The sequence below is a fragment of the Phyllobates terribilis genome, unplaced genomic scaffold, assembly GCF_046119375.1.
Source record: "Phyllobates terribilis strain yellow unplaced genomic scaffold, ASM4611937v1 Scaffold_2__4_contigs__length_985480577, whole genome shotgun sequence".
Taxonomy (NCBI): domain Eukaryota; kingdom Metazoa; phylum Chordata; class Amphibia; order Anura; family Dendrobatidae; genus Phyllobates; species Phyllobates terribilis.
Genome location: NW_027362762.1, coordinates 375,719,116 through 375,731,775, shown reverse-complemented (window position 1 = coordinate 375,731,775; position 12,660 = coordinate 375,719,116). Strand labels below are relative to the sequence as shown.

The 12,660-nt window shown below is 43.2% G+C and overlaps 1 long non-coding RNA gene across 2 annotated transcripts in view; it reads left to right on the top strand.

Moving 5' to 3' along the window:
• LOC141252301 (uncharacterized) overlaps positions 1-12,660 on the top strand; it is a 557,231-nt gene that overhangs the window by 156,254 nt on the left and 388,317 nt on the right. The window lies entirely within an intron of this gene.

Below are 12,660 nucleotides of genomic sequence, written 5' to 3'. Positions count from 1 at the left end.
AGTAAAGGGGTTAAGCGGGGAAAGAGGAGATCACATGTAGCGATGTCCAAATATTTGAGCAGCCACTGTCACACGAAGGTGATGGTGGGAAACCGTCACAAGAGGTGGACGATGATGAAACACAATTGCCAGAAACTCGGGAGGAGGACAAGGGTGTGGAAGTGTAAGACGAGGACGTGGATGATTTAATAACTGACCCAACCTGGCAGCGGAACATACAGAGTGAGGACAGCAGCACACAGGGGGGAGGGAGGTATAGCACCACAATAGGCTGGAAAAAGCAGTGTGGTGGCAAAAGACAGAAGGCGGACAACCATTCCTGGTATCATCAACACGACGGAAGTTGCCAGTACAACTGTTAGGTCTTCCCGAGTCTGGTTGTTTTTAAAGACTCTGCCGATAACCCCAAAAAGACCATTTGCACCACCTGCCAGGCCAGCATCAGCAGGGGTAGCAAAAACTACCAGCCTGACCACCACCAGCACAATCAGGCACATGGCAGCAAAGCACTCGACTTTGTGGGCCGAACCCCAGGATTCAGGAACAGTATCTGCGGGTGGCATCACTGCTTCTTCTGCTGTTGTGCGTTCAAGCCAATCCTCTGTCCATGGTTCATGCCAAGATGGCTCCTGCCTTGCACCTGTCGTTGCACACTCTCAACTAGCACCATCAGCAAGCACGTCCACGTCCTTGTACCAGCGCAGTGTTCAGTTGTCCCTATCCCAATCCTTGGAACGCAAGCGCAAATACGCAGCCAATGCCCCAAAGGCCGCCACACTACTAAATTCACACATTTCGCGACTGCTTGCACTTGAAATGTTGCCTTTTAGGCTCGTGGACATGGAAGCTTTCCGCAACCTGATGGCGGCGGCCGTCCCTCGGTACTCGCTCCCCAGCAGCCACCATATCTCCCGGTGTGCCATCCCCGCATTACACAAGCACGTGTCCCACAACATTAGCCGTGCCCTCAACAACGCAGTTACTGGGAAAGTCCACCTAACCACAAACATGTGGAAAAGTGCTTGTGGGCAGGGACGGTATATCTCGCTGACGGCACACTGGGTTAACATAGTGGAAGCTGGGACCCAGTCAGACCTTGGGATGGAACACGTCCTCCTGACGCTGAGGAATGCGGACCCTGGGTCAATCAGGGTTGCCCCCCACATTCTACAGCTCCTTCACCTCCTCATACTCTTACTCTTCAGAATCCATCTTCGAAATGACCACATAAGTCACAAGCTGGAAACACTGCAGCACTGCTTCAGCCAAGCAGCAACATGCTGTGCTGAAGCTAATATGTTTAGGTGACAAACCACACAACGCTGAACAGTTGTGGACAGCTCTGAAAGAGCAGGCAGATCTTTGGCTGACACAGCTGAACCTACAGACAGGCATGGCTGTGTGTGACAATGGCCGGGACCTGATGGGATCTCTGAGGCGAGGTGAGATCACACACATACCATGCCTGGCCCATGTGCTTAACCTCGTGGTTCAGCGGTTTCTCAAAACATACCCAGAGCTTCCGGATCTTCTTGTCAAAGAACGCTGCCTGTGTGCCCATTTTGGAAAGTCACCTCCAGCTTCCGCCGCCCTTGCCGTGTTTCAGCAGCGTTAGCAGCTTCCAGCTCACCGACTGGTGTGTGATGTCCCCACACATTGGAATTCTACACTGCAGATCTTGGGAAGGATTTGTGAGCAGAAGATGGCAGTTGTTGACTTCCAGAATCAACAAAGCCGTCGGTATTCAGTTCAGACTCCACACATAATACCTCAGGAGTGGACATGGATGTCAGACATCTGTAGTATCCTCCAAAACTTTGAGGACTCCACCAAGATGGTGAGCGGTGATGACGCCATAATTAGCGTCACCATCCCGCTTCTCTATCTTCTAAACAATCTCTCTGCTCACAATCAAAGAAGATGCATTGCAGGCAGAGCACGATGAGATGGAGCAAGGAACCATACAGGGTGATTACACACAGCCCAGCCTCATCTCATCCCATCGTGGATTGGGTGGCAATGAGGAAGAGGAGGAGGAGCTAGTTTTATGCGCTATAGACGGTTACTACCTGTACAACTGTCATGCCGTCTGTTTAGCGTGGATGGCCTGAAGACAGGGAGGAGGAGGAGAGCATGGTCAGTCATACTCTTGGTGAGGTCATGGAAGTCTTGCCTGTTAGCAGTCTAGCATGCATGGCTGAGTTTATGTTACACTGCCTTTCCCGTGACCCTCACCTTCTCCAAATTTTGGGTGACAGTCAATACTGGTTAGTGACACTTCTAGACCCCGCGCTACAAGGAGAACTTTCTATCTCTTATTCCCGAAGCGGACAGGTCTACTAAAATGGGGCAGTACCAGAAGGCCCTTGTAGCTTATTAAAAAAAATTTAGTTGGACAACCAAGGAGTACAGGCAAGAGAGACACAACTTCAAGCCAGCAGAGGTAGGGGAACACTGTCAAAGTTCTAGGACAGTTTTCTCAAACCCTCCCATCTTACAGGCCCTGAGGTGAGGGGTACTCTCACAAGGAGTGCAAAGTTTGGGAAGATGTTGTGGGAGTACCTTGCCGACCGTATCAGTGTCATCCGTGATTCCTCTGTGCTTTATAATTATTGGGTATCCAAGCTGGACATGTGGCATGAACTGGCTCTCCATGTCTTGGAGGTCCTAGCCTGCACTGCCACCAGCATTTTGTCAGACCGGGTTTTTAGTTCCACTGGTGGAATTATAACTGATAAGCGCATCCGCCTGTCAACTGAAAATGCTGACAGGCTGACTCTTATAAAAATGAAAAAGGGCTGGATTGGGCCAGACTTCTCAACACCACCGAATGATACCAGCATATCATAAGCTCAAATCCAGTGTCTTTTTTTGGGAGGTCTTCCCATACACCTCTTCACACCTACACATAGGTATACGCTTCCTGATTTTGTCTCTTTGCTCTTGTCCTCCTCCTTCTACTTATACTCTATCACCATATCATTCACCACCTTATCTACCATATCACCTCCTCTATGTGTCTTGTAAGGGGCATTGGAGTTCCTCCAAATTTTTGGCAGCTTTTGCATTCACTGCATAGGCAAATACTATGGAAGATCCACTTCCTATTAATTGGAACATTGTTTTTAGGAGGCTCTCTGACCTCTACGTCTCTTGCAAGGGGCATTGGAGGTCCTCCAAATTTTTGGCAGCTTTTGCATTCACTGCATAGGCAACACTATGAGAGACCCACTTCCTAATAATGGGAACATTGTTTATAGGAGGCTCTCTGACTTCTACGTCTCTTGCAAGGGGCATTGAAGTTTCTTCAAACTGTTGGCAGCTTTTGCATTCACTGCATAGGCAAACACTATGGGAGACCCACTTTCTAATAATTGGAACATTTTTTCATGAGGCCCTCTATGTCTCTTTTAAGGGACATTGGAGTGCCTCCAAATTTTTGGCAGATTTTGCATTCACTGCATAGGCAAACAGTATGGGAGACCCACTTCCTATTAATGGGAACATTGTTTTTAGGAGGCTCTCTGACCTCTTTGTCTCTTGCAAGGAGAATTGGAGTTCCTCCAAATTTTTGGAAGCTTTTGCATTCACTGCATAGACACACAATATGGGAGACCCACTTCCTAATAATGCAAACATTTTTTCATGAGGCCCTCAATGTCTCTTCCAAGGGGCATTGGAGTGCCTCCAAATTTTGGGCAGCTTTTGCATTCACTGCATAGGCAAACACTATGAGAGACCCAAATCCTAATAATGGGAACCTTGTTTTTAGGAGGCTCTCTGACCTTTACGTCTCTTGCAAGGGGCATTGGAGTTCCTCCAAACTGTTGGCAATTTTTGCATTCACTGCATAGGCAAACACTATGGGAGACCCACTTCCTAATAATGAGAAAATTTTTTCATTAGGCCCTCTACGTCTCTTCCAAAGGGCATTGAAGTGCCTCCAAATTTTTGGCAGCTTTTGCATTCACTGCATAGGCAAACACTATGGGAGACCCACTTCCTAATAATGGGAATATTGTTTTTAGGGGGCTATTTGACCTGTACGTCTCTTCCAAGGGGCATTGGAGTGTCTCCTAATTTTTGGCAGCTTTTTCATTCACTGCATAGGCAAACACTATGGGAGACCCACTTCCTAATAATGGGAACATTTTTTCATGAGACCCTCTACGTCTTTTCCAAGGGGCATTGGAGTGCCTCCACTTTTTTGGCAGCCCTTGCTGTCACTGCTTACACAATAATAGTATAGGAGACCCACTCATTAATAATGGGAACAACAAAGCATAGCAGGTTGATGGCTCTCTAACAATAGCAAGGGCTGACTGCTGGCCCTTAAGAAAAGTAAGGGCCGCCTGATGGCCCTATAAAAATAGGCTTTGTGACTTTCAAAGTCCCACAATCATAAATGAAACAGGATGTCTGATGATGTGTCACACACCACATGGCCAGATAAGGTTGTAAAATGTTAAAATGACATTTCCCGCTGAATGCATTTGTCTTGGTTGAAAGCAATGCAAAAGTTCAAAAATGCATCAAAAACTCTACATGTGAACATAGCCCAAGGTGTGGAGGAGCATTTTTGCTTTAGGTTATTTATTTTGTATTATATTTGAGTCATTACCCTGGAAAGGATGTTCCTTAACATATTTCTCAGGAAAATCCATTTTGGTTTCATTTTTGTATGTTTTATTGTGAGTCCGTAAAAGTCGCATAATAGCTTTGACAACATTGTTTACAGCAGTGACTTGGAATCAGAAATGCTTCCAGGTGTCTTCCCCATGCTGTTCCCATGTCATTCAAGCACTTGTCCCATAGATTTGGGCAATTTTTAGTCCCTCTGCAGACCGCCGGGGGGAGTCGCCGGAAAAATGTTCCCGTTACCCATAGACTTACATTGGGCTCGTTGCTCGGGTCGAGCACCGGAGCATTCCAATTTGCTCGACCCGAGCAATGAGCACCCGAGCATTTTACTGCTCGCCCATCACTAATCCTAAAGAAACAGCTCTCAAAATAGGGCTACTTTTTAAAAGGTTTCATGACAATAAGCCATAACTCCTTCATGTTCAAAAGAGTACCCCTTTTTTGTCTCCAGAATGAAGGGGATAATTGTTGTAAAGATTGATGAAAATGTTTTTTTAATTGGCCTATCATTTTGTGATTAGCAAATTAGTTGCGGACCCCAAAAAAAATAATATTTTTTTCACTTCTAGTTCAGAGGCGATTACGTTTTCACCTACCAAACAGTACAGTACACATATTTTATCTCCCTAATTAAGGAAATATTTTTTGATGGCGTATAAAATAGCTTTGCCTACTTCAGATAGAAAAAATACAAAGCTCCTTATCCTCCTCAAACAGGGAAAATTGTTGTACCCAACCATGTGAAATTATCATGGTTTCTCCTGTTTGCACCGCCTCTCTACTAACAAAATCATTATTAGACCAATTATACAATTTAGGTTGCTTATAAAATCTTATTTTCATGGGGTTACTGCAATGGGGTGGAGGCAGTAGACAGCAGCATCTGAGGGTTCCTACTCCGGCTCCGAGAAGAAGCACTCCTCATTCATTTTAAGACATGTTTTATTTCTTCTGGCAGAACAGGGGTTAAAGAGCCATGTTGGAAATCTTGGTGCTCTCAGCTGAGCTCAGTTAGCCACTCCTTTTCCCTTTATAATCTGGGCTCTGATATTAGTCCTTGTTAGAGCTAGCTTTTGCTGCATGGCTAACGGAGGGAGAGGAGTTATTATGAGAAGGAGAGTTGGAGGGATTATCAGAGACTCTTGTTTAGTTTGTATGCATGGTAATTCCTTATCGTTCTCCATTTTGGTTTATTCCCCTACCTTCATACCCTGGTGCTTCCCTCTGTTATATGTGAGTGAATATTTAGTGTGCCGGGAGTTTTCTGTTTACCCCTGTCTGTATAGCCTTGTCTGTCGGCTGGGTGTTCTATGGTGCACAGTAGCACCCCCTTCCATGGCTGGGGGAGAACATATGGAGGGCTAACTCAGGAGTTAGGGCGAGGGTGGAGGCCCTGGTATCCTCACCTTCAGAGGTATCCTGGCGAATAGGGCGAGCTAGGGCTCCCCCTAGTGTTAGGGACAGGGTAGGAGGCCCTATTCCCTGGTCACCAACCAAACGTTCAGTGACACTTATACAGCAGTGTGTTCTTAAATGTAGTGTTGATTACCTCTGATTACCAATCATTTTCTCCTAGCCAGATAGGTTTAAATCATTTGGACTAGTGATGAGCGCAAGTGCTCATTATTTGAGTTTGCCTAGAGTGCTCGGGTGTGCATCGTGGGTGACATGTTCGAGTCCCTGCAGCTGCATGCTTTCGCAGCTGTTAGACAGCCACAAAACAAGCGGGTATTGCCTGACAAACACAGGCAATCTCCACATGTTTTGTTGAAGTCTAGCAGCTGTGAAACATGTGGCAGCGGGAATGTGAACATGTCACTCGAGCACCCGCGATATTTGGTGCATACCACAGCACCATAGGCAAGCTCAAGTAATGAGCACTTGTGCTCATCACTAATTAGGACCTTAAAGGAGTCGTCCACTACTAGGACAACCCCTTCTTAAACTATATGTTCGGCACCGATAAATTAAAAAAATATATACTCACCTCCCATGCTGTCTCCGTTCCAGAAGTGTCAGCACTCGCAGTACTGGGGCTGTGATGCGGTGGAATGACATGTGATGCCCGGCGCCCAATCAGCGCTATCGTAACTGTCTCTGCCTTCAGACAAACTGAACATGAAGAGGAAGTTCGGGATCAGCTGCAGCCCTGGCTTCTTTTTCATGTTCAGTTTGTCTAAAGGTGGAGATAGTGACGCCAGAGCTGATGGGGCGCGGGGCATCACGTGTCACTCCACATAGTCACAGCCCCTGGACTGCGAGTGCTGACACCATGGAGCCGGCACCGGAGGTGAGTTGTTTTTCATTTATCATTTTATTAAACGAACATTTAGTTTAAGAAGGGGTTGTCCTAGTAATGGACAACCTTTTTTAAAAAGGCTGTATTTGCATTCCAGAGCTCAAAGCATGTTCACTTGACTCCAAAGGGAATTCACAGTTCACTACACATATTTTCCAAGCAAGTCAAGGCTTTTTAATAATGTGATTCACACAAATTCATTAGCTGTAAACCAAATCTTTGGGGAAAATGACAAATTTGAATTTTAAAAAATCTGCTTTCAAATTTTGAAAGGTTACATGACAGTAGGATTTGTTTTTTAACAAACTGTGCTACTCTTTTCAATTTGTTTTTTTATTACATTATTCTAAATAGAGTTAAGCTGCAATACCAGACTCAACACCTTGAGCCTTGTGTTTTAGAAATATTTTTTTTGTTGCTGTCCATCTGAGAAATACTGTATATTCTTTTTACATTGGCTGTGTGTGGATGATCTACAGTACCGGTCTATCTACTCTATGTTTATTATTTTATTTTTGGCTGTTATGAATATTCAATAATAAAAACTTCTCAAACTTATTTAAATGTTAAGCAGTGTACTGATTAACATTATAGAAAGGTAATTTCCAGCCAATATTACATTGCAAAGGCCAAAAACAGTAATAACTTCAATCCTGGGTTTTTTACACCACCGAAATTACAGCATCAAAGTTTTCAGAAGATTGTGGCTTCTCTGTTTAGCTCTTAGAATTGAGAATTAAAAAAAAAGTGGTTGTCAACTTTATCTTTATGTTAACAGATGTACTGAGGAAATGATATTGTGTACACTTATATTATACAGGTATGACAGATTCTTCTCCTGTGCTTGCTAATGCAGCTTTCAAAGACTACAGCAAGATACTGTACATAAAATGGCTGCTGGCGGAGGAACGAACATGTGATCAAATCACTCTCTCAGCCTTGTACAATTGAAAAACATCTCACATGGAAAGCTACTTTTCTATTTTTATTGGAGGAGACTAATGGACAGGTCTGATCACATGTTCCTCCACCAGCAGCCATTTTATGGACCGGAGAGCTGTGCAGCCTGTGAGGAAGGCTGTACCATCAAGAGCAGGAGAAGACCCTGTTATTTCTATGCAATAGTAGTGTACACAAAATGCTGTCCTCAATACATCTGTTAGCATAAAGATAAAGTGATCCACTCTTATAGGCTATCAAATGATTGCATTGTATAGCCCCTGCGAAAGACTAAAAGATAATTAAATTTTAATAACATTAGAAAAAGAGTTTCTGTTTGGAAAAAATAATGGTCTTATTGTGAAAACATGTTCAGCCAAAAAATCTATTGCATTATAATTAGAAATGCATTGCATGATAAATTCCATAAAAAAACAATCAAATAACCATGGTGGCTTTTTTTATTTTTTACATTGTCTATTCTTTAACAGTTAGCCATCAACTGACATGTACCCCAAAATTCTATTCTGGTTCTAGTATAAAATATGACTCATCCTTCAAAAAACAAGTCCTAATACAATGACTGAAAAATAAATAAAAAAACAAAAATCAAATGCTTTATCCTAAAGACCCCAATTTGTCCGGTTCTCTAGGGGTTAAGGCATATTAGCTGTACCTAAGCAGAGAAGCTATAACTCAATTGTCTGGCTTTATATAATCATGGATGATGTCATGGAAGCATTCTAACAAAGAGAATACAACTGTGGTTAGCTCACAGAAGCTATTCATTAATTTTCAGAACTTCCCATAGAATCTTAGGTACTAACATAATTCAGTTCAGTCTCCTTTTGATTCCCTTTACAATTGGGAAAAATGTTGACATTTCTAATGAATAAGAGAAGGAGGGGCTTTGTAAGAGTGACCCCTGTGAGAATTCCTGTGAAAGGGCCAATGTTTTTGTGTGTGATATACTACTTGGTTCATTCATCAATTTAAGATCCCCCCAAAGAAACTTGTATATTATTCACTACACTTAAAAACCAACTAAGCAGTCATGATTCACAGTGGCTTACAATAATATACTATTTGATAATATGTAAAAGTGGAATGATATATATTCTACATCTAAAATCCTACAATAAAATTAAAGTGGCTTTGCAAATACTTTGGTTTAGGGATGTTCAATTACATGATGTCTTCTTCATCATGTCTAAAGCATGTATTTATGTTAGGCCTCATTCAGACATCCATGTTGCACATTATAATCTATAGTGCTATTCACATGTCAGCATTTTTTCACAGACCGAATGTCTTTGAAAAACTCACACAGACATGTCCGTTTTTTTATGGTATGACAGGTGAAAAGGGCCAATACAAGTCTATGGGTCAGTGAAAAACACATACAGCAGATGGATGGCATCCGTATACTGTCCATATTTAACATTGCAAAAGATAGAAAAAGCTTTGTCATTTATTTATTTATTTATCCATCCATGAAAAACACTGATGGGAAAAACAGACACATGGATGACACATTTATGGCAAAAACGGACACACGGATTACACACTGATGGTAAAAGCAGTCACACGGATGACACTCTGATCTCGTGGTTTTATATAAGACAACAAGCTTGATGGATTCCACAATCTCAATAGAGACAACCGCTTGACTAGAGCAGAGGTAGATGTTATCTGCTCCAGTGGGCTGAGACTCAGGACACATTGCTTGCACTTATGACTAGAGATTATTACTATTTACTATTATAGCGCCATGGCGCTTTACATTTGAAGGGGGTATAGATAGCAAAAACAATTACAGTAATCATGAACAATACAAGTCAGCGACTGGTACAGTAGGAGAGAGGACCCTGCCCGCGAGGGCTCACAATCTAAAAGGGATGGGTGAGGATACAGTAGGTGGGGGTAGAGCTGGTCGTGCAACAGTATGGTGGAGTGAGGGTTACTGCAGGTTGTACGCTTGTCGGAAAAGGTGGGTCTTCAGGTTCCTTTTGAAGGTTTCCATGGTAAGAAAAAACAGCAAAAGAGGGTAGCAATGTTTACCTGTCCAGATCTTCAAACCCAAATGCACTACCAGGATGCAGCAGACCCACATAAAGATGGCGGCTACACAGGTGCAAAATACTGATGAGACAATCACTCACAGCCTACCATTTCATGGAGGGGGTGACTGCTTAGTATTTAAATTTCACAAAAAAAGGATTGTATAGGGTGCTATTCACACTAGGGTAGTGCACAGTATCCGGCTTACAGCCTATTAGTTACGCCCATAATATTCGACTAGGCGGGCTGCCCGATACTATCCAAGTGCACCCCCTGGGAACAGACACCCTAGTTTACAAAGCCCGTACTGATGGGCCTGGCTGCACTCTGGAATAAAAAAGTGCAAAAACAAACACACACATATATATATACAGTACAGACCAAAAGTTTGGACACACCTTCTAATTTAAAGATTTGTCTGTGTTTTCATGATTATGAAAATTGTACATTCAGACTGAAGGCATCAAAACTATGAATTAACACATGTGGAATTATATACTTAACAAAAAAGTGTGAAACAACTGAAAATATGTTTAATATTCTAGGTTCTTCAAAGTAGCCACCTTTTGCTTTGACGACTGCTTTGCACACTCTTGGCATTCTCTTGATGAGCTTCAAGAGGTAGTCACTGGAAATGGTCTTCCAACAATCTTGAAGGAGTTACCAGTGATGCTTAGCACTTGTTGGCCCTTTTGCCTTCACTCTGCGGTCCAGCTCACCCCAAACCATGTCGATTGGGTTCAGGTCTGGTGACTGTGGAGGCCAGGTCATCTGGCGCAGCACCCCATCACTCTCCCTCTTGGTCAAATAGCCCTTACACAGCCTGGAGGTGTGTTTGGGATCATTGTCCTGTTGAAAAATAAATGATGGTCCAACTAAACACCAATCGGATGGAATAGCATGCTGCTGCAAGATGCTGTGGTAGCCATGCTGGTTCAGTATGCCTTCAATCCCCAACAGTGTCACCAGCAAAGCACCCCCACACCATCACACCTCCTCCTCCATGCTTTACGGTGAGAACCAGGCATGTAGATTCCATCCGTTCACCTTTTCTGCATCGCACAAAGACACGGTGGTTGGAACCAAAGATCTCAAATTTGGACTCATCAGACAAAGCACAGATTTCCACTGGTCTAATGTCCATTCCTTGTGTTCTTTAGCCCAAACAAGTCTCTACTGCTTGGTGCCTGTCCTTAGCAATGGTTTCCTAGCAGCTATTTTAACATGAAGGCCTGCTGTACAAAGTCTCCTCTTAACAGTTGTTGCAGAGATGTGTCTGCTGCTAGAACTCTGTGTGGCATTGACCTGGTCTCTAATCTGAGCTGCTGTTAACCTGCGATTTCTGAGGCTGGTGACTCAGATAAACTTATCCTCAGAAGCAGAGGTGACTCTTGGTCTTCCTTTCCTGGGGCGGTCCTCATGTGAGCCAGTTTCTTTGTAGCGCTTGATGGTTTTTGCAACTGCACTTGGGGACACTTTCAAAGTTTTCATAATTTTTCGCACTGACTGACGTTCATTTCTTAAAGTAATGATGGCCACTCATTTTTCTTTACTTAGCTGCTTTTTTCTTGCCATAATACAAATTCTAACAGTCTATTCAGTAGGACTATCAGCTGTGTATCCACCAGACTTCTGCACAACACAACTGATGGTCCCAACCCCATTTATAAGGCAAGAAATCCAACTTATTAAACCTGACAGGGCAAACCTGTGAAGTGAAAACCATTTCTGGTGACTATCTCTTGAAGCTCATCAAGAGAATGCCAAGAGTGTGCAAAGCAGTCATCAAAGCAAAAGGTGGCTACTTTGAAGAACCTAGAATATAAGACATATTTTCTGTTGTTTCACACTTTTTTGTTAAGTATATAATTCTACATGTGTTAATTCATAGTTTTGATGCCTTCAGTGTGGATGTACAATTTTCATAGTCATGAAAATACAGAAAAATCTTTAAATGAGAAGGTGTGTCCAAACTTTTGGTCTGTACCGTAGATATATATATATATATATATATATATATACACAATATATGAGGTATAAGTTGATATTTTGGCCAAAATACGTAAGCTCGTAACCCACGTCAAGGGTCCTTATGCTTACGAGTCCTACTCTAAACACTAAATGCTGCATCCTGGTAGTGCATTTGGCTTTGAAGATCTGGGCAGGTAAACATTGCTGCCCTCTTTTGCTGTTTTTTCTTGAATTTTTGGGGGAATTTTAATTCTTCTTAGTGTGGCTTTAAGGTTTCCATGGCAGGTGAGAGTCTGATGTGTTGGGGTAGGGAGTTCCAGAGTAGGGGGGATGCACGGGAAAAATCTTGTATGCGTTTGTGGGAAGAGGAGATAAGAGGGGAGTAGAGAAGGAGATCTTGTGAGGATCGGAGGTTGCGTGCAGGTAAGTACCAGGAGACTAGGTCACAGATGTATGGAGGAGAAAGGTTGTGGATGGCTTTGTATGCCAAGGTTAGGGTCTTGAACTGGAGTCTCTGGGCAATGGGGAGCAAGTGAAGGGATTGACAGAGAGGAGAGGCCGGGAATAGCAAGGGGTCATGTGCATTAATCTGGCAGCAGAGTTTAAGATAGATTGGAGGGGTGTGAGAGTGTTAGAAGGGAGGCCCCAGAGCAGTAGGTTACAGTAATTGAGGCATGAGATGATGAGGGCATGCACTAATGTTTTTGCATATTCGTGGTTGAGGAATGTGCAGATCCGGGAGATATTTT